Source organism: Anguilla rostrata, chromosome 3, assembly GCF_018555375.3.
Source record: "Anguilla rostrata isolate EN2019 chromosome 3, ASM1855537v3, whole genome shotgun sequence".
Classification (NCBI taxonomy): domain Eukaryota; kingdom Metazoa; phylum Chordata; class Actinopteri; order Anguilliformes; family Anguillidae; genus Anguilla; species Anguilla rostrata.
Window position 1 is genome coordinate 25,593,524 of NC_057935.1, and position 22,859 is coordinate 25,616,382.

Sequence of the window (22,859 nt, forward strand, 5' to 3'; positions counted from 1 at the left end):
AGCTGAATAAACCAAAGCAGGCTTAACCGTAAATTAGACTACAGTACAATATTAAATATTTGGACACCTCAAAAACCTTTCATTCATGACTTTATCAAAAAATGTAGTCAATGGTCCAGAAAACTGAAATATGGGCATTCTTTGCTGATGTGTTGGTTTAATACTTTTTTCCATTCACAAACTGCCAAGAAATATTTAATATTTAAAAATGTATTATGAATCTTGCAACAACAACAAAAACAAATGTATAAAAGCCTATGCGGACATTGACTGGCTTTCCCCCTTAGCCAAATGCCAGGTTTTCAGTTGATGGAGTTAACTGTTAGTTACAGTACATAACTAAAACCTTAAGTCCTCTGAAATCTTTTCTGCGTAAATGCAGCTCTTAACACTTTTGGCAAGTAAGGCAAGCTATGTAGAAAATGCCTAAGCATTGCCCCTTTTCTGTATGTTTTTTTTTCTTCATAAAAATGAAGAGACCTACAAGAAATGGGTTTTTATTTATGTAGTCCACTGGCACTGCAATATTACAATACTACTCATTTTCACCTGGAACTTGTCGCGGAATACGGTGGATCGGTAAGTAGGCCTTCCGTTAGCTAGTTACAAGTGTAGACATGTGGAATCAAAGTCTTTCTTTATTCAGGGTGTAATGTCTGGAGTTTTAGTCTGCTATAGAGTCTAATATTAGTGTACAGGATCTCAGTGTTACAACATTATTACACATCAATGATCTTCAGGTTTAACTATACGATGGTACAGCCTAGTTTATGTTGCTTTCCTTCGTTCTGTCTGGTAGCATAAGATTACTGGTCTAACTGGCTCTAATGGTGTACATATGATGTGTTACAGATATGAATATTAATGAGCGCACAATACATGCCTGCTCTGTCCTTGTCTGCTGAAGAGGTCACAATAATCTAATAATGTTTATTACAATTTAATGGCCATAGCTGGGTTAAAAACTTGAAATAAATATTAAGCCAATCAATTGTCACTTCTGGGGAATATAACCACAATTTGAATCCAGTTGCCTGGACCTTTAACATGTCAACAACTAAAAGGCTGGGATAATTAAATGATGAAGAGCTGTAATTGGCATCAAATCCAGAAACTTAAAGCTAAACCAGTGGTTCTCAGACTCGGTTCTGTGGACCCCTGTGTATGCTAGTTTTTGTTACAACCACAATTACAATCCCAAAATTATTTTATAAAAACTGTTCTGCTTTCTTAATGAAAAACATTAAGGACAAATTATGTTAGAAATAGCCATGTTTGCCATAAAGAATAAAAGTCCTATATTAAAATTGAAATTATTGTGCTATATTGCAAATGATAACATAAAAATAGGTTAAACTATGTTTTAACTGATCAAATTAAAGACTGAGGCAAATCAAGAGGCTCCAAAATGTTTAAAGTTTGGACACCCCTTCACTAAAACTATGCATTTACCAAGAATTCAAAGACAAATAAAATTATAATGAACCAAAACTGGATTTTGTTAAGTTTAAGGGAAAAATTATGAAAGAACTTAAATGCATGTATTTAATAACCTTAATTACGCAAGAGATTGCCTGTAACAAAAATAAGCATACACAAGGGTTCCTAGTTCTGAGTTGAGAACCACTCAGCTAAACCATAAAAGCCGTAGTGCATTGGATCCAGGCTGTGGCCTACGGTTTTGTGCCTTCAGTGCCATGATCAATATGGAACTTCCCCTTAATTCACTTCTGGTTGTTATTTTGTGCCCACAAAATATCCGTGTTTGTTGCAAGGTGTTTTCAGAACATATGGCCACACGTGTCCGCTCCAGTGGTGGCCCAGGGGTCCTGACCCTGAAACGAGGCTGTCTGTGTTGTTGCCTGAGAATTCATTAACGCAGAGAAGAACGATAGCTCTTTGGAGCTGTGACGTCCGGCGGGCCTCTCCCACTCAAAATGAGACAATGATTTTGTTTGATTTCATTCACTTTGACTTGCTTCTCTTGTTTCTCCGCCTTCTTTCCCTCCTGAACATTTAGTTCTGTAGTTGCTCTCTCCCACAGATTAAATCACGAGAGCAAGTCAGGGGTGGTGCTGCATCTTTAAGCTGACACACACTAAGGACACTTTGCCGTTTGAGTCCAGCCATCAAAACATCATATACTGATCAATAGCTTTTGATGGTTTGTGGATATTGTGCCACTCACTATTCTCTCCAGGCTTGATGCATCCAAATTTAGCATCCCAAACATCACTGGTGACCAACATATATAGTTTTGTCAATAAGAGTGGCTTCATAACGTGACAGTTATTAAGCACTCCTTCTCTGAATGATACACTTGGTCAACCTGTGAGCATTAAAACAATTGTGAGCATCACAAAAGAAAGCAAAAAGTTACTGAATAATAAAATAAAAATGTTTTAGTTACCTTTAAATATTGTGGTTGTGTACAGGGAATGCTGTATGGATTTTTTAAGGAACAAACATGACCTAAAAGATGGTGATGCTGAGGTAGTATGCAATTTAATCTTCTAGCAAAACATTTTTTGTATGCTACATTTTGTTTTGCTATTTATGTTACTAAAACTTCTTGCTAATCATTTTATTAACACCAACCTGATGATAACTTTTTTTCAGATTATGAAATGATTAGGTTTATCAAGAATGCACAATGAAAATGTTGAAGGAAACACAGTATCAACACAAAGTAAAGCAAAAGTATACCATATGAAAATAAAATGGTAGTGAGATTTCAAATGCAGATTTAGGAAAAACCAATTACAAGCTCTTCACTATGAGAAGGATGGCAGGCCATCACAGTCCTGAAATCAATTGGTGGTTAAAAATTTAATTCATGTTGTCTAGCAGTAAACAGAAAAATTAAATCTGTAAAAAAATTAATAATCCTGTAATATTATTGTATTCAAAGTGAATTATAAGTGCCCCTTCCATTCTGTGAACCTTTCCTGTCGTTATATTAACAACATAATAGTTGTTGCTGTTAATGTGCGAGGAATGACTAGGAGTAGTTCTGCGTAATGGATTGGAAGGTGTGGCAATGGCAGGCTGCTAGTGGGTCTTGAGTGCTTTCTTTACTGGGATGTTGTTCAATGTGATTTGGTGCAGTATGAACCCTTACTGAGCAGATAGCAGAAAGAACCAACATGGGAAACAATCAAACAAATGACTTATTTAATAACTAAATTATTATTATTATTAATTAGTTAGTAGTAGTAGTAGTAGTAGTAGTAGTAGTTGTTGTTGTTGTTGTTGTACTAGTAGTAGAATTATTCAGAAGAAAATAATTCAAAAAATGCTCCGTATGTAAAATGAAAGCAGACAAATCATTTATAGAGGGTGTTGGTGGCAGCCCTGTGTTCATTATCCTTTTGCATAGTATTCGTAGCCTGGATCTACTCCAAGCATTATTTACTTCCATTAGTTCTATCTCTGTTTACAGAGAACAGCTATGTGTTAAGGAGGCACAGGCTCACCGAACAAGATTGGTCACTTTTACCAACGTTCATAGATGTATTTAAGATTACCTGCCTGAGCAAGCTATCCCCAAAGCATGCCATTGAACCATCCATGATCATTCACAGGGAGTTAGACCAGGGAAACCAAAACAAGAAAAGGCCAAATGTTTTGTTTTACACCACAGTGCAATATCCTGCCAAGTCAACAGAAAACTAGGTACTATAGAGAGTTCCCTTGTTGAAATAATCTTGCGATCAACCGTCTCATAAGTTGATCTGTAAGCATCATTGGTGTTCAAGTACTCCTGCTCTCTTGATACACATGTTTACAGTTAGAAATTTTGACACTTGGAGGTATGGCATGACAGGTTATCCCAGGTTACTCCCTAATGTCATTAAATCTGTCTGCAGGGCAATCCGTGTTTAATTCTCCTTACAGATTCTTTTCTTTTCAACCCAACCAACCTGTCTTCAGTACACATTGTGGGCTAAGCCAGGCACAGATTTCCAGTACAAATAAATAAAAATAATAGATGCACATTTTCTGCAGGCATCACAGCCAAACAGCATCACACAATAGCTGTAGGAGTCCCTGAGATGCCCACCAACAGATGTTACGTTTATATTGCCAGAAATGTTATTTTTTGTGTAAATATGATTAATGCCCCTACCCCTCCCAAAATTGGCTGTTCAAATTCTTCCATCTGTTACTGTTTAAAGGTAAATCATTTCCAGCTGGTTAGGCCAGTCTATTGAAAACATACCCTCAAACCTTTATTATTATTATTATTATTATTATTATTATTATTATTCTTTCTGCGGTTAACGGACTGTTTTTTGGCACTGCATTGGCATTACCTGAATTTGAAAACAGTGACTAATTTACAGACACCGAATGAGTGCATTATGAAATTCTTTGGGAACTTACCTTTAGTTTTATTGTCCTCCACCTGCACTGGCAGTCAAAGGTCAATGGAGCCAGATACTATACCATAGTCCTCTGGGGGGCCTGGGTCAAAGGAACCACTCCTAATGAGCAAATAAGACATGTGAGTAAGGGTATTGAAACATTCCCATATTTGGATATGCACTACCCTGGAAGGCCAATGCGAAACTTTAAAAATGTACAAATAACTAGAGAGTTGCGAAAAATTTTATTTGAATATCTGATTTCCTCTATTACTGCATATTTATCTCACTGAATGATTTCAAATCTTTCGACAAAATGTAATATTATACAAAGGGAACAGAAAACATACTTTTAAGATTATTGTTTCAATACTTTTTCATGACACTGTACACATGGCCACTCACAAACAGTTTGTTTTAATGTTTTTGTAAACATTGCTGGGAAATATTGTTGATACTATGTCCTGAATTTGAATGATATTGTAATTGAGCAACTATGTTTTTAATCAAGGTCGGGTTGTGCATGTATTTGAAAACTACTGTTTATATTTGAACACATGGGTAATGTGACATCATGAACCACAACAGACAGTTTGCTACATTTGCACTGTAACATAAGTAGATGATGTGTAATTATGGGGCTGATTCCTCCCAAAGCTTGCTGTTTTACACTCCTCTGTCCAGTCACCCAGCATAGTTTCAGGACATCAAAATGGCAAGGATACAATGCAAGGGTCTCTCTCTGTGTCTCTCTCATTCCGTTGCATTTAAACATTTTGCAGATAAGCGTCCAACTCAGCATTTGCTTGCATAAAATCTGTGTCTTCAGCTGGATATCTACTGAAGCAATTCAGTTTGAGCCTGTTGCTCAAGGGGACAGCTGTGTCACCCCACTTAAGAATCAAACCTGGCAACTCTGAGTTACGAGCACAGTTCTGTAACCACTGTACTATACTACTGCACTGCATCTTGTTTATCATAGGACTCAGATAATGTTCATCAATAGAAACCCTTGAATTTAACTCCCAGCTTGGTTCATTTTTTAACCATTTTAGCATTTAAATTAAATCATGAGATTTACCTGACCTCAGACTACCCCAGAAATGTGGAGAAACCCATGGTTTTCCGAGTATACTCTCTGAGATTATAAATGAAAAAAACCAACGATTTTTGCGATTGTTTATACATAATTACCTGTTGTGTGTTTATGGCACTTTACAACAGGCAATTAATTTTTTAATTTTAATTTAATTTTAACCCATATTTAGTCTTAAGGTTTATTCCACAGACACAAGACAGACACAACATAGATCTTCTACATACAATTTATTGTGTTTTGCAATGACAAGTGAAAACATTGCCAGTGGAAAATAAGCATGACCAAAAACAAGTAGGCTCATTTTAGCAAGATGACTTAGTGTCAGGTTACTCACTGTATCATGTGCTGTGGCACTGTGGTTTCCATAGCAACTTTCAACCATTGACAACTTTGATCTTCTGTCATTCAAACAGCATTCTACACTCTTGCAGTTACTTGAATGTCATTTCTGGCTAATCTGTAACGCTGTTTGAAGAAGAAGTGATTCTGCACAGAAAGTATATTAAAGTGTGGCAAGCGTTTGATAACAGCTTTATCCTGTGGACTAGTAGTGAGGTATAGCATGTGGACTTTCACAATTATCTTACAGTAAATGCATACTACACAGAATTTTAACCTTGAAAATATTATAAAATAACCAACCAAGTTATTCCCCCTTGGTGGTGACTTCAAAAACAATAAGAAACATTGGTACATTTTTGAGACAGATCCACATCTTAAGGGTATTTTTAAAGATCCACAACGACTGTTTTTTTAAGAGACAATGTCATTTAGAAGACAGGTTGGCCAAGGCAAGTTTGCCCCCACAGAACACATGTACCTTCCTAGACAAGATACCAGATGGGAATTATAAGTGTGGTTCCTGTGCTCAATGCAATTTGACCTACAAATCCAAGCATGGGTGAAAAGATTAACATAAAGCGGTAATCAATTGGCAAACTAACAATGTGATCTATATATTGAAATGTCTCTGGGGGCTAGGGTACTGTATGTTGAGAGAGACCTTTAAAACCAAGGATCAGGGAGCACTGGAGTAGTATCTGGAAGTACAATAGCAAAAGCATGGTGGCTGATCATTTTATGATACATAACCACCCGGGTTCTTTCCTTAGATACAGGGGCATAAACAAATTAACATTGCGCATAGAGGGAGCAATATACTGTAGGCAACACATAGTGCTTCTCCAGAGGAAATTTTTTGGATATAATTTTTTTCAACCTCGAGTGGATCTAATGAAGTACTTGATATTAAACCATTTTCATGAATTGGTTCAATTGACAAAAGTATGTTTGGGCATAAGTATGTTTCCAAAGAAGGAATACTTGGGGTTATTAGGAATGATAACATGGGGTTATTTTCTTTCAGATTGTCTCAAAGGTGATTTGTTGTATACCTGTTCATAGTTATTCAGTCATGGAAATATCTGTTATATGTAATATTACCTTGCATTGTGCCACGTTATGACATATAGTTTTTGCACCACTCTTGAAGTTCATGTGGGAGGAGTGCACCTCACGCTCCAATGGGCGACTGAGGGTGCAAGTTTTAAATTGTCCCGTTTGAATAGTAATCAGTGTTCTGATGAAGACCGATGTGGTCCAAATGTTAACCATTCTCATGGTTAAATAAATACTATTATTTGTTTTTTGGAGCATCAAGCGAGTGTCCAGTCTTTTGTACAAGAATCCTTTGTACAAGAAACAGGGGCGCCACCAGGCATTTAGGGCCCCGTGAAGATCTCACATTGGGCCCCCTCCATCCCAGAAAATCCTATGTTCTAGTATTTTCTGTGGGCCCCTGTCAGTCAGGGCCCTTGGAATCATCCTAGACCCCCCCCCCCCCCTTGGTACCCCCCATACGGCGCCCCTGATGAGAAACGTAATACTTAGTCTCAAAACTGACTAATGTAATGTAAACAATAATAATATGTGCAGGTTACACTAGCTTTATGGACACCAGAGCTCAATAACATCAGACAGATCTCGGAAGAATAGTGTTGCAGCCTGAACGATACACAGGGAGCAGACTTAAGGATACGTGCCTCTTACCAGCAAAAAGGTAGGCTGCATTCATCCATTTTTATTTGCTTCATTTTGTAACGTGCTGATATCTCTGCAATCATCCGTGTAATAAAACTTGTCTGTCTTCCTGTCTTCATTTAGAAGGTCTGCCTTTCTAACAGTGCAGATATTGTTTTACGTTGTGTTTTTGATGCCCAACAGCGCATTAGGCCGAACCCTTAGGGAAAAACATATACTGTAATATATTGATATAAAATATATTATCAGAAAAGATATGGCAACACTTCACATGATAAATACAAGTAATTCTCACTTAAAGGAATTATCATGAACTTTTATTTGAAAACATATAGCTGTGAAAAACATTGTTGTTGCAGTATATTCCATTTCTATACGAGGAAAATGGTAGGGGATTCAAGGACAGCCTGTAATTCTGGAGTAGTCTGTAGATTTACGGTAATTTGAGAAGAGCTGGAGTTGTTTTAAGCACAGTAACTCTCTATGCACAGGACAGGGAGGGGAAAATTGGTGTGATGTGATGAAAGATCAGCTCAGTATCGCTGGTCAAAGGCGTATCAATATAATTACATTAGTCACCCACCGACCTGCAGCCAGTGAGCTCAAATTCATTTTAATGAGCCCAGCGGACTGCTACAGCTGATGTTCACATAGCAAATGTCAGCTATTGTTGTACATAACAGGCCTTGGCAGTCATTTCAAAGTTCACACTCCTCTGTTGCTTAGCATGTCCATATACCCAAACACACATACACACTTGTATGATGTGCATTATGAATACTTCTCCATCGACAAAGAACACTGATCCTTGCTATATGATTTTGTTGGAATTATTTAAATGCCTTTAAAATAGTCTTTCATGTTTGAATATTCATTTTAGATTTTCAAAAATGTTCATGTACTGTACATACAATATATAAATGAATATTATAATATAGCATGTTTGGAGTTGAATCAAAATTCATATTGAGAATATTGCTGTGCATTTATATATTTTTTTGAATTTATATCTTTGGTAATTGGTATTAAGGTATTGAACACATAGTACTGTCTTCATACCCAGCACAAAGAGATATTTTAGAGATCTGAGGAGCGAACCTTGCACAATAAAACACAACTACTGTAAATAAGGAGGCTTGTAAATAAGGAGACTCTGGATTATCATGCGTCTCTCATGTTGGCATGACCTTGTTTTTCAGGAGTTGATATTCTTAATTGGGGCGACATAGCTCAGGAGGTAAGACCGATTATCTGGCAGTCGGAGGGTTGCCGGTTCAAACCCCACCCTGGGCATGTCGAAGTGTCCTTGAGCAAGACGCCTAACCCCTAACTGCTCTGGCGAATGAGAGGCATCAATTGTAAAGCGCTATATAAATGCAGTCTATTTACCATTTAATTCAGGTTCCAGAGATGGACTGGCAATACTAGCATCGAACAATATCAGTGGTGTGGCGGCTCTTCTATTTTTAACCTCTTTGGTCAGTCTGTACACTGATGATCGATACTGATGACAAACCAAAGTCATTCTGTCTGCAAATGATACCTTGGCTCTGCGGAACATACTCCCAGTGTTTGGTAAGTGCCTGATGAAAAGCCATCTCACCTCTGTCCAGATGCACTCTCCAGAATGCTGCCAGCTGTGTATGGTACATTCTGTTGTAGTATACTTTTCACCAGATAACTGAAACTCCACTGTTGTGGGCAACAGTGCTTGCAGGTTCTTGGGGTGTTTTAGCGTGCATGTGCAAATATTAAGACATTTAATAGCTAATTGAGAACCCTGTTCTGCATATTCTTTCTCAATTTTCAATTTCAATTTCAATTTTGCTATGATTTATTGGCAGGATACCTACAGCTTGCCAAAACAACAAATGTAAGTCACAGAAACATGGAAACAACATATAATAAATATGACCCACAACACTATAATAACAATAATAATAAAAACAAATGCACATGGTGCAAAGAAGAAACAAATAACATTAATTAAGGTGTGAATCTAATGTATACAAATAGTATAAATGGTACTATTTGTTTATAACTCTCTCTCTCCAATGCAGCTCCACATAAAGTGATGAAACAGGCAAAAGCTACTGATGAGGTCACACACTTCTCTGCTGTGTGCTCACGCCACATTGCTCAAACCAACAATGAATGTTTCATTCATGGGTTCCTCCTTTGTGTCATAAAAGAAAAGGGGCTTAAAAGTGTTTCCTTTCATTACAACAGGCTAAAGGACGCCAGCCGGGGCAGTAATCACAGCCCAGCCACTCAAAGGGACTACGGAATAGATGAGCGTGCCACTGGCGCTAGCTGCAGTTTGCCATAATCATTAAGGCCACAGCACAGCATCCGTACCAATATCCAATAGCTTCCACTGATGATGTAACGCTCCTCTGGTTGTCCAGAGATCAAAGCAACAGGGTCGAATGGGAATGTCCTATGAGAGGCTGCTGCCATGGTTACCACCGGTCTATGTAGTTATTTATTTATTTCATATGCTTGCACAGCTCACAGCCTGAACAGCTCTCAGTTCAAAACAGAACTATCTACTGTGTTTGACTTATCCTGCTCCTAATAAGACTTCATTTGTGAAGGATATTTATATAAAGGTAATGAAAATTAATTAGACACAATAAATTCTCTGCTATTGTTAACAGGGGTTTTCCAAACCACGAGGAAAGGAAACATCTCTGTCCATACTGTATGTCCTCATGCTCCCAGTTTTATCAAGAATGCAGACAATAAGCAATTAAAATGACAGGATTCTTTTTTTGCATATCAATAATGAAAGGTATAATATTAGTTTTTTTTTTCTACCGATTGACTTCTTGAATTTTATTTTTAAGTTTAATCACTTTAAATGAAGCTATAACCACACGGCCTTTGTCCAATTCTGTTACAGATGTAAATATTGTAGGTTAGAAAAAAATAAAATGCTAACTCACCCCCCCAACATTAAACTCTTGTCATGTACCCTTATGTTAAGCGTCTCCTGCAGAAAGAATGGATGTAATTACATGTATCATCTAACTATTCTATTTAGAATATAACAAGTTGATGAATATGTTTAGATATTTTGTTTAGAAAACACTGATGAACACAACGTACATCTTATCTGAATGTAGCATTTGCCTGTTCCTAATGGTACATGTTGTACTAAGATTTTGCTCCAAGATTATTTTATTGTGAGTGTTGTATATCTAATAATGTGTAAATAATTACCATTATCACAATGTTTTTTTTTTTTTTTTACAGATTTCATTGACAGATATTTTTCAGCTAATTATTGAAATGAGAAAAGCATTGCATGTGATTCGATTTGTTGTGTCATGATAACATCTCCACATGCATCTAAAATGGAAGAAATTACCAGCCTGTTTCAGTGGTACAGTCAGATAATTTTACTGGGAATGCGATTGTGGATGCAATTCCATTATAAATCATGGTCCTTGAACGAAATAACAGAAAAAGCCCTCCTATAAAAGAAACAAAAGAAAAGGGTGCTCAATCTTCCTGCTTACCACTTTAAATAATGTATTGATATTTCTCGATCATTCATTGGCTGTAGCTAGGGTGTGGCAGGGCAGGGCTACATGTAGGTTTGCTCTTGGTAGGTGACAAAGATAAACAGACCGAGAGAACAGGAAAAGGACGGAAAATAACAGAAGGCTTATCAGGCTTATCAAGGCTTGGGATGTTCAGTTCACATCTTTATGGACATTGGCTTTGTTTCAGAACGGGTTTTATGAATGGAGACAGGGCATAATGCAATGCAGTGACTCTATGCTTTCCACAGGGACAGCACCCAGTGGAAACATGGCCCTTCAGTGAAGCCTAGCAGCTGGCCAGTGGGGGGAATAGCTACTGCTAACAGTAGCGTCTTGTCATCTGGTCCTGTGTCTGGATGCATCACAAGACAGAGGCCTACCTTGTGACCCTGTTAAAGAGCCGTTGGGGGACGGTGATCCCAGGTTACCGCCCAGCCTGGTGTGACCAGGACTGGGGAGAAGGCTGACACACTGATGCGCGTATGTGTCACCGTGGCATAAAGTGACATCTGGATTCAGGGTGCCAGAAGGAACACCTCTCCAGAGTCCAGACGACAGTGAAGAAAGCCTTATAGCATAGAGTGACCCCTCTGAGTCTCTCATCCTTCACCAGCATAGATCTCCCTGTGGAATTTAGGGTTCTGAATCATGATTTTATTTGTTTTTGTTTTTGTTTTTGTTTTTTGCAATTTAAATTGTCTTGGAAAAATGTAAGGTCCAAAGTAATATTTCTCGAAAACATATTTAACAGATTAATTGCATGTGTATTTATAACTAACCATTAGTGAAGCACAAATTTAATTTCTGAAACTAGCCAATAGATATTGACTTGTGTCTCCACAGATTTCATTGGTGCAGAGCATTGTATACTCCTGATAAAGGCTTTTTAGATGGCATTGCATTATGAGGGCACTGTGTTCTTTATTATTGACATGGAAGTCAATAAAAAGCAGGAAACTGGCAGCTGCTTATCATGTACCTAACCTCTATCGCTACCTATACTGTAAACCTGATTTTTATTCTGTGTATACAACACATTTTATCTTGCTTTATCATTCTCTTCTTTAGCCACCACTGCAGTAAAAGATCATTGTTAAGTGTTATTCCCATTACCACTGGCTTCTCATTACCTTGTTGTGTACTGCCGAGGACTGGTTTTATTGTTCTTGTGTCAAAGGAATGAAGCTTTATTATTTTGGACTCAAATTATGTTGGACAAATGCAGAAGCTGATGGCTAAATAATGAACTGCTAGTGGATTGTAATCAAAATGAAAAGCAATGATTGTGTAGGCCTTGCAGTTTGCATCTCAGTGTTTACAGTTTTGAAATATGGTTAATCCTGTGTTTCTGACCATTTTGCTTAAATGATCATACAAAAGTGTTTTTTCAGAGACATGGATTTGGAGAGATCTAGACCTCCTCCTGGATATCCGTCTATTTCTCTACACAGCCAGAGCTTAGCTCTAAAGCTAAGTGTAAGCGCTTTCGGTCGCACCCTCGTAGTGTATTTTATAAAAGCAAAGGGACACCAGAAAAACATGTGAATCTAAGATTTTTCTGATCCTTAGCGATCAGAAAGGATTTTGACCCCCCTTTGGAAAATCACACATTTTTTTCTCAGTACAATTAATCCAGAAAACACAAATCTTATTTTACACTCTGTGGGACTGTGGTGGTGAATCTATTTTCAAGATATACCCGAGATACGTAAATAATGTGCTTATCTTCTGTGTGTTTAACAATGGAATGTATTTGAACATTTTGTTCACATTTTGCTGGACAATGATTCATGGAAATATATCATTTCAGAAGCTTGTGTGTATAACTAATTGGCTTACACTAAACAAAACACAGATGCATGTTTTTTTTTTTTTTTTGGATACATTTCTATCAATCACGCAGTCCCTAGTTTCCAGGCAGGTGGTTCATGTGGCATGACTGTCAAAAAAACAAACAAAAAAAAACTAAAATACTGTGTTACCAACTTGTAACGCAGTTCTGACAAAAAAAGTAATTTAATCTGAGGTTTAGATTGATTGCAATTGTCCAAACTTGTTTGACAACCAGCAGGTTCAAATGTTTAATTTAACAGTATAGTCAAACCAGGGAGTGACTTGTGCTTAAGTGTCAAGTGGCCTGGCAAACTCTTACTATTGGATTTCACACTCTCACTTCAAACATATAGCAGACAGAATGTGACAACCCAACATACTGTAAGTGGTCCAAGCCACTGTTGGAGAATTGAATTATTCCTACTTCAAGAAAAATGCACATTTAAAGTCCTTTCAGATTTTTACATGCACACAAAAAGTACCTTTGAGAAGGTCATCTAACTGACCGCATGTTATAAACCTGAATCAAATCAAGACACAAGCACACGACTACACATTTTTCTAGTAATAATAAGGGCATCTGTTGTGTTTGGAGATGCCAGATAATTCCTTGAACACACTTACTGCATCGCAGTGGGTAATGTTAAGAAGGCTTAAGTGCTCCACAGTGTAATATTGCTTGATTATGATTGCTATGAAGAGATTTGTGGCGCTGTCTATTATTACTGGATTTTAAGCCATGGACATGCTGTGAGAAAGAGAGGAAGAGGGATAAAGTGATGGAGAGAAGGGGAAAAAGAGAAAGGAAGAAAGCAATATTAGATGGTGTATGTTTATAATAACATTCAGGTACAATAATGCCACAGTGAAAAATTAAATTTTAACCCAAAAAGAATTTTTCTACTGATACTCACGTTTATGGCTTCCTTAAATTCAAAATGATCATTCTCAAAGCCTTTAATTATTCAAATAATCTGATTATCTATTAAAACATTCATGACAAGCAAACTGGCGGCACATTCAAGGGAATTCAGTCAATATTGTTGTTAATTCAGCAGTTCAAGCTAATGATAATGTGACAAGAACATGCTAGGTTATTATTAACAGATTGTTTTAAAAACAAAAAGAAAAAAACAAAACTGCCTAGAATACACCACTTCATATTTTGTTAAACTTGTTTCGTCATATGTTTGATTTCTTATATCCACTTAAAAATGAAAGATATTACAATACACCTTGTAGCTGGTACTTGATAATCTGAATTCACTAGACAGCTTCACATACCTGTTCTGGGAATGTCCTGAAAGATCCCACAATTACCATGCATTACATTACATTACATTACAGGCATTTAGCAGACGCTCGTCCAGAGCGACGTACAACAATTGCATCAGTTCAAGGTGCAGAGGTGCAGATGTCCCCACAAGCCCATGGCTACTTCTTACTGGGGATGACAGCCATATTCAGCTAACATAAAACAAGAACCTACAGCGTATTCACTTTAATCAGTTCGCTTATCATGATGAATTAGCTTTTGAGATTATGTAACTTTGCCAACTTTGGACAAACTGCACAACTTTGGAAGCTTGCTGCAGTGCTTGTGATCTTTCAGTGATTTACTTGAATGGTATGAAAACTATTATAGAATATAATATTCAGTGGGGATTTCTTAATAAATTAATTTCAATTCTAAGCCTTGCTGTAAATTATTTCAAAAAACCTATTAGACCTATTAGAGGTGCGACACAATGCATCATGCAGAGACTACTGGATTGCTTCTTACAATGCTGGCAGTGCTTAATGCTTGTGTCACAGACAATAGACATGTTGATAATGTGCTCAATCTCTGAGAACAGGCAGTCTCAGGTTAGAACTGTACTGCACTGTGCTTCTGGGTCTTCAATGGCAGTGCCATTGTTTGGTAGTATTATTTGACCTTGGAAACTGGCCAGCTTAAGGTCCTGTGTGTGTGTGTGTGTGTGTGTGTGTGTAGGTGTGTGTATGTATGTGACTGTGTGTGTGTGTGTATGTGTGTTGTAGTCAGGTGGCATTTCCAGAGTTTATAGCTGAAGCTTACAACAGGCTGAAAAGCATGATTGATTGACCCACAAATGCTATAGCCTGCCATTGCGTAATATTTAAGGTTATTGCACACTGTTGTACAAAAGTAAGGGGCTTGGTTTTTCCTCTGAAAAGCAAAACTAACATTGTTGACAATCGAGTGAACTTACTCAGTTGCTAATCGCAGGAAAGTCACAATTTGGAAAGGCCTAAGAAGGACATGAAGGTTACTGAGAAACCATCATTAGTTGATCATTAGTTAAGCATAGTGGTGCTCTGACCAAGCCAAGGTTGCAAGCTACACGCACTAGTGCGCACTTTAAGATTATGTCTGTTCAATCAAGCAGCAAGTGCAAACAATAAAGCTGAACGTAGCAAAGTCCACACACTTATCAGAAATATCCTTAACACCGTTTGAGAGAGCACTGAAGCACTTTACTCCCTAATTGTTACACAATGAATGCATTACCAGTGTGTGCCCAGCTATTTGTTCATTCGGTCGGCCTGGGAACAACTGTGAAGGACTGGGAGAAATGAAAATTCCTTCTGACTTATAATTCCTGTACTTTGTTAGGGACCTTGAGATTTATGCTGTAAATGTTTAATTGCTGCAGTAAAGTGCACAAATGGAGAATGCTACCTTAGGCTAACTACCCAATGCCACACTCCCTGAGAATGTCCTTGAAGCCTCTGTTCCATAAACCTCCAGGCCTGCGCAAGATCCTGACCGCAGCTCAGTCACCGCGCTCCGCCGGGAACACAGCAAGGAGAAAGGGTTTTGCCTTGTGGATTTTAGCTGGGAGATTGTGGCAATAAAGGGGCCTATTGTTTGTGGGAGCATACAGCAGAAACTCATTGTTGCCTGCTTTAAAAGGCTCAGGTTGCAGGCTGGCCAAATGGAAAAAAGGGAAGAAAAAAGGAAACAATTACCTCCATTGTACGGAGCCTGTTGCTGCATTCTAATACATTCTAAACGAGATTATCATTTTATTTGATAATCATCTCCAACAATGAGAAATCATCTCCAACATTGTGACTGAATCTTTCTCGTTAATGAGAAGCCATACAATGATAAAAATAGATCTGTAGTACATTACACAATCAAAATATGCATTGTGAAATCTTCACACTCATTCACTCCTGATGTTCTTTGATTGTTCCATTTCATGCTTTAAATAGCAACAGATATTAAACAAAGCAACAGGAAATCTAAAATGGGAAATGGTGTAGTGAAATACTCTTAAAGATGAAGCTGAGTCAAATGTTTAGGCAGTTGTAGCAAACAAGCGCACAGCTGTACGGATAATAACATACAAGAAAACAGTAAAATTTATTAGTGAAAAAGGCCAGGGTGGAGGAATTTCTGAGCAGGAGGGGAACAAATTTAGACATTTGTGAGCAAGATTCTGCCCTTGTAACAGAAACAAATTGGCCAGTCTGTTGGGTTTAGGAGTATAAAAGGATCCATTTTAGCAGCAGCTGATAGTGAGATCCTGTCTTCGATTATGTTAAAGGGGGTACAAGTGTATCATCATCATGGCGGAAAGGACAAAGAGCCAACAAAGAGAGAAAGTTAGTAACAAGAAATATGTTGTTATGTAGACACAGGATAATTGCTATTATAAACAGCAGAACCATTAAAATTGTTCATTGTAATTTTGACATGTATTTAATCAGTAATTTGGCCTGCCTGTGTAGCCCACATCCAGGGAACATACAGAAGAACACTGGAGCTTTTATAAATAAATAAATAAATAAATAAATAAATAAATAAATAAATAAATAAATAAGTACCTCAAAGTGCCCTCTGTGTTTTCCATTAGAAGTGCCAGGAATTGGCTAGAGAGGATAGGCCTTACACAATAGCCGTAATAAATGGAAGCTAGAGCTAAGTAGCCCTTGAAAGAGCCTTTCCAGTTGTTCAAGGTTAACTTAAACACTCTTGCACACTTGCATGCAAATGCTTCTGTTTTGATGGCTGCTAAGACGTGCACAGCACTCCCAATCATGGCTGTGATGAGTGACCACTTACAATAACCCACAATGCTCTTGTGCAGCTATTCAAGAGATACAGGCCCTTAAGTCCAGAATATACAGCCATTACATAAAAGGAACTGAATGTTGAATTATATGAAAGAAATGATTCTCTGTTGTAGAGGCTATTATGCAGCGCTGAATGTTAAATGGAAAGCTGAAAATGTAAAATTTTAGACCATTGAACTGTATATGTCAAGATTCTAAACAGGTGGTTGTGGAATTTAAATATTAAAATGCAAGTAAGAGGCTGATGTACACTACCTTTAACATTTTTTTGAATGCTCTAATACAGAGCACCTTACTCAGATTGTCTGCAATCCACTTTTATAGTTGTAAGTACATTGTTCGAGAGTATAACAATACTGCCCTACTGCAGAATTGAACCCATACAATTAGAGTTGCCAGTCCTCTTTGCTGACCATTACATTACACTTTTGCCCACCCTGAGTATGTCAGGAATATTCGAACTTTCGTTCTATTTACCAAAATGCTCGCTAATCTTCTAAAAAAAAGACATTTAGCTGGTTTATTTTTCTTGGGTATTATATGCATTGCTTGTGTTTTAACATACTGAAAAACTATGTGTTGGTAATCAGCAGTGAAAATCGCTGCCCCTGTTATTTTGTCCATTTTAGTGAAATCTGTATCATCAGTGAAGACGACAGACACTTCAGTTTCTATCAATCAACAGTATAAGGAAACATAGCAATGCTAGCATTCTCCTTAAAGAACGTGTCTAGTCACACAAATATATACTGTAAGGAGTTTCAGGGTGTGAGTAAGTTGAATAATGAGCATAAAGTAAGTCGACAATGCAATAGGAAAGGACTTTGTTGCCCAAAGTTAATTACCATGGCTAATTAATGTTTCACAAACATCGTGAACTCAACTAATGCACATTTTTATCACTGGCATAGCCCAGGGGAGGGACACATCCTTTAGGGATTTGGGTGAGGACTGCCCTCCATTTTATCAGACAGAGTCAACAAACAGTTTGTAATAGTGAACAGCGCTTGGATGGATCCAGGGTGATATATGTGAAAATGAGGTTGGGACCCTGAAGGGAAATGCTAGACCCACTTTCTACATCCCGATTGTTACTGGATGTTAAAGTGTTATTATGACATGTTTTCAATGACACAATATCTGCACAATAATATGACATACAACATACTCTAGAGTGATTACGCAAACTTCTAGCAACTCGCTATACCCCACACACAGGGACACCAATTTAAGAACAAAAAAGAACTGTCTTTTAAAAAAACACAGTGAGTGAGGAGTAAGCCTGTGTTGGGCATAAATGAAGACATACCCATTTTTCTTTGAGGGAGCGCTGTTTGGTTTGATCCAAATGAAGGAGAGCAGACTGCCGTTGGTTTGAAGTCTCCTGTATGATGGCGGTATGAGTAAAATAATGAGAGAGAAATCTGGAGGGAAACTTTAGCAGCAAAAAATGCAGACAGAGACAAGTTTAAGGAAACAGACAATTTAATGATGCAGTAAAATATATATATTTTTAAAGACACACTGAAGGCAGCTGGTGTTCAGGGTAACAATTACTCTATGCAAGATGGCTACAATATGTGACCAACCCACAACACCTGAGAAACACTACACCCTAAAATAACAGCTCTAAATGAATACACAGCAGTGGCATCGCTATTTCACTATTATTCAGAAAGGAAAGTACCTCAAAACTAATTAAATTACCCCCACACACCCCAGCTGGCCACCAGGACTAGGACATTTTCATGCTTTTATTTTAAATGTCAACAGGCACTTAAAACATCACAACCTACACAATTTTTTTTTAATCTGTATGAGTCCAAGAGGAATCAAGTGCACTCAGATTGATTTAACACTAAATATTTTATTGTGTACTGTGAACCTACAGGATCATCAAAATGGGTCTTGTACTAACCTGCATTCTGGTGAACAATGGTTTTATACTGTCCTTGGTGAGGCAAATTGATGGTGTTATCAGGCACAGTAGTCACAAGCTCATCTCAACCAAGTAATCTTAATGAGAACACATATTATATTAATATTATTAATATTAAACCTAACACATTTTAACCCAAATGACTATACTGAATTAATGAATTAATTGAGCTGGTATAGAAAAACGATAAATAATAATTATAAATATTCATGAGAAATGAAATAATTATGAAAACTTGAAATGAAAATGATCAATTCATGGTAAATTTGAAGCTGACATCACATGTCCTAAACAGCCATTCACACAATCACTAATGTCTCTGAGCTCAATACATGCTACGCACAATAACATTAAGGCTAGGCCTTCACAATACAAACACTTCGGTCATAACCATACACACATAACCATTAACGCAGAAAATTAAAGGTATAATTTTACTTGTGTTGCTGCCTTCACAAAGTCACAAATCCAGACAACCATCCAGACACCCTTTATAGAGGACGATACAGAAGGATGGTGCTGCTCTTGGGTTTCAGAAACACCAGGAGGCATGATGTGGTTCTCAAGAATCTTGTCACAAAGGGCGCTGAACAGGGCACCATGGAAACAAAGCCGCCTGGGATTAAACGAGCACATTTCAGTCTCCCCAGATTCCCCTGCTTGCCTGCAAATGTTTACAAAGCCTGAGTTTGCGTGATGATGACACAGAGTGTCATCTGGAAGAGGGATCCGGTGCTGCTGTTTTATGACATCACATCCTGAGTAGGCCAGGCCCCTTTCTGTTAAACTGTGGATATGGATTTCATGGCAAGACATGCTGTTCTATCATTCAGGTTTGAGTCGTAGTCTTCAGTGCAGGGAGGGAAACATGCATTACATCAGAAATAAATGTGCAGTTCCTGCTGGACTGGAAAGTATGCCAATCAGATAAAACCTATTGGCTAACACATTACAACAGGGTGCTGTGCATGTTCAGAAGCAGTCATGCAGTGCAACACACAAATAGTCTCAGTTTTCATTCCCATGCTCTAGAATTTATGTTTAAACGTAGAGTCACGGTGTAGTTTATACAGTTGTGTCTTACACTTTATGCCCACTGAATTTTCTTTGAAAACCTGAAAGGCTTCCCCAATCCAGGTTTAAAGTGAAAGAAAATCCAATCAGGTTGGATGAGTAAATGCATTAAAAAACCAGAAGAAACCTGAGAGACAAGGTTTTCCTCTGAAAATGTAAGGAGACACAGGGAGGTTTGGGGGAAATAAAATATGTAAATGGAAGGAAAGCACCTTAAGAACTGCAAAGCCCCACAGTATCCCGCTGGCCGAAAATAGCCCTGTGCTTCACAATCACATGACCTTCAGAATATCTGCATGGGTATCCATGGTGAGGCTCCTGCATGGTGAACTCTGGGGACACAATAGGACAAAGGCAGGTCTTGCTGCTGAGGCTATTGTGATGAACAGTACATGGCATTGTTACCACCAGGATATGAAATATGTCTCTCCCCTACTGCGTGGCCGTCGGCACAGATATACAGCATTCGTGATGAGGTCACCGGTCACAGAGATGGGGTCTACCTGAGGCCTCCTCTGGTGAGCCACAGTCTCAGCCTGGCTGACTTTAATCCATATGGAAATGAAACATACCGCAATATGAGGCTGGCAGCGCTCCACTGTTTTACTGAGTTCATAAATTTAGCTTTTTACTTAACCTACCAACTTGGGGGTGAGACTGCCTTGGATATTTTTTGAAGATTTTTTGCGCTGATGCATCCTTCCGTGGAAAGCTAGTAGCCTTCTATTGTTAACTTACACTGTTTTATGTAAAACATGTATATGTAAATATAACGCAGCATCTGCTAAAACATTTATTTTAAGATATTTTTTTGTTTCAATACAATTACAGTATATTCCATTATCATTAGCAGTCTCCAGCCCAGAAACGTAGGGGCTCCTGGAGTGGAGATTTCCAGGCAGCAGAAGGCCCGCCGCCCCATTGTGTCAGTACGGGAACACACACCCCCCTGGCGACAGAGCGGGAATGCTGGCTGCTGATAAGCAGATGGCAGCTGTCTGCCCGGGCAGTCTGCTCCTGCAGGACGGCCATGACTCATCCCTGCAGATATAACTGTAACTGTAACACAGTGCTCCGGCATCCTCAGGAAGTGGAGGGTGTGCTTGTGTGTGTGTGTGTGTGTGTGGGTGTGTGTGTGTGTGGGGGAGGGGTGTGTAGGTGGGTGTGTGTGTGTGTGTAGTTGATGGGTGTGTGTGTGAGTGTGGGTGTGCATGTGTCTCTCTCTCTTTCTTTCTCTCTCTCTCTCTCTCTCACACACACACACACATACGCACACATTCTCCTTCTCCCTCTCTGCTCTTTTGAAAAAAAATGGTTAAATAAAATGCTTTTAAATGTCAAACGTTTCTCACCCCTTTTATTATTCTCTCCTTTTCTCTTGTTCATTCACCTTTCACTTATTGTTGCACTAAAGCTTTCCTTGACCGATTACCCTGCAGAGCTGTCACTGTAGCAATGCCCAACATTAGCTGTATAAACTGTTCAGTTGCAGTGGAAAGGGAGCACTCTTCTTTGGTCGCTAAGGGGAAGCAGCAGGTCACTGCGGCGATTCCCTCGCCCCCCCCCCCATGGATACTACAGCCAGCGTCAGAGCTCTGAGAATCAATAGGGTGAGCCTTCTAGTCACGAGGCTTTGCCAGTTGCGTGAAGGTGGGGGAGGGTGGAAAACAATCGAGCATTAACACAGAGGAACGCTTTCCCTTTTTTCTTCTCCCTGAACACACATTCTCATTTCTATGCTGAAGGAGAAATGAGCAGCATTTTATGTGAGCGCAAGAACAAATATTTCAAGGTCGAAGTTGTTTCTGAGAGGGCGTTCATTTCACAATGGCCCAGTGACTATAATAGGTGACGTTCATGTACTTTGTGTTCAAAGCCCTGGGACATTCTCTAGCTGCAAGAAAAAAATGAGATTGAGTAATCGAGTTAACTGACAGGCACAGAAACACATGGAACTGCAAACACACCCTTTAAAATAAGGAAATTATAAGTAGCTACCAGGACAGGCCAGTTGTGCTCATGCTCATTGCTACCACCTCCTCTGTCAATTTAGGGGCACAAGCAAGCACCAGCTCACCTTTAAGCTGTTGTTCCTTTTCACTTCACAGTCCATAGACAATGAGATGGAGGAAGGCATTCATGTGCAGATTGTGTAGGTAGACTGTAAGCACCCGATCGACCAAGAAGGGGTGGGGTGAGGTTGGGGGGAGGCGGGGGGGTATTGGGTTTCTGGTAAGCGATGAGACACAGTCATCTTGCTGCATGTAATTCATCCCTCCCTTGGTGACACCACAGCCAATTATGCCCTCCACAGTCTACACTGGAACAGTCTTCATTTAAAACCAGCCAGTGAGACCTATCCATGCACCAGTGCAGTGCCATAACAGGACAAGTAACCTAGTATTAAGGATGTTTTTTACAAGATGGCTATATAATCTCCTGGATGGAAATGACTACAACGCTATTGTACATTTGAGCAAAGCACTCAAATTGCACTGCTTCTATAAAATGCCTTTGCGAACAGGTGTAAAAACCGTTTAACTCACCCTGTATTTGGGTGTATAACTTTGTCTCCTTGACTAATTATTTGCAACAGTTTCTGAACAAGGTAATGAGTACCTACTGTGTGACAAACTTTACGGACGCTAAGTAGAGCACATTCCCTAACAATTACAGTACAATTACAAGCATTAAAACCTCCAAGGAGCTCTAACACAGTGAGAGCAATCTAAAGAAAATTGGGGGCTGGTTGATTTCAGAGTCCCACTAGTGGTTGTGCTGGTCACCAACTATTCATCATTCTTTTTCCAGATGACCCTACTTCCCCTTAACTGTCCACCAGCGGAAAAGAA

The 22,859-nt window shown here is 38.6% G+C and overlaps 1 long non-coding RNA gene across 3 annotated transcripts; it reads right to left on the reverse strand.

Moving 5' to 3' along the window:
• Positions 1-11,689: 11,689 nt before the first annotated feature.
• On the reverse strand, positions 11,690-21,599 carry LOC135250556 (uncharacterized). 3 transcript variants are annotated; one of them, XR_010328950.1, is made up of 4 exons: positions 19,372-21,599; positions 18,913-19,010; positions 18,304-18,378; positions 11,690-15,839 (listed from the first exon to the last, which is right to left on the reverse strand). It is a non-coding gene; the product is annotated as an uncharacterized LOC135250556 (long non-coding RNA). The 3 variants fall into 3 exon arrangements; XR_010328949.1 differs by having other exon boundaries at positions 18,304-19,010; XR_010328948.1 differs by having other exon boundaries at positions 18,304-21,599.
• Between the last annotated feature and the right edge of the window lie 1,260 nt (positions 21,600-22,859).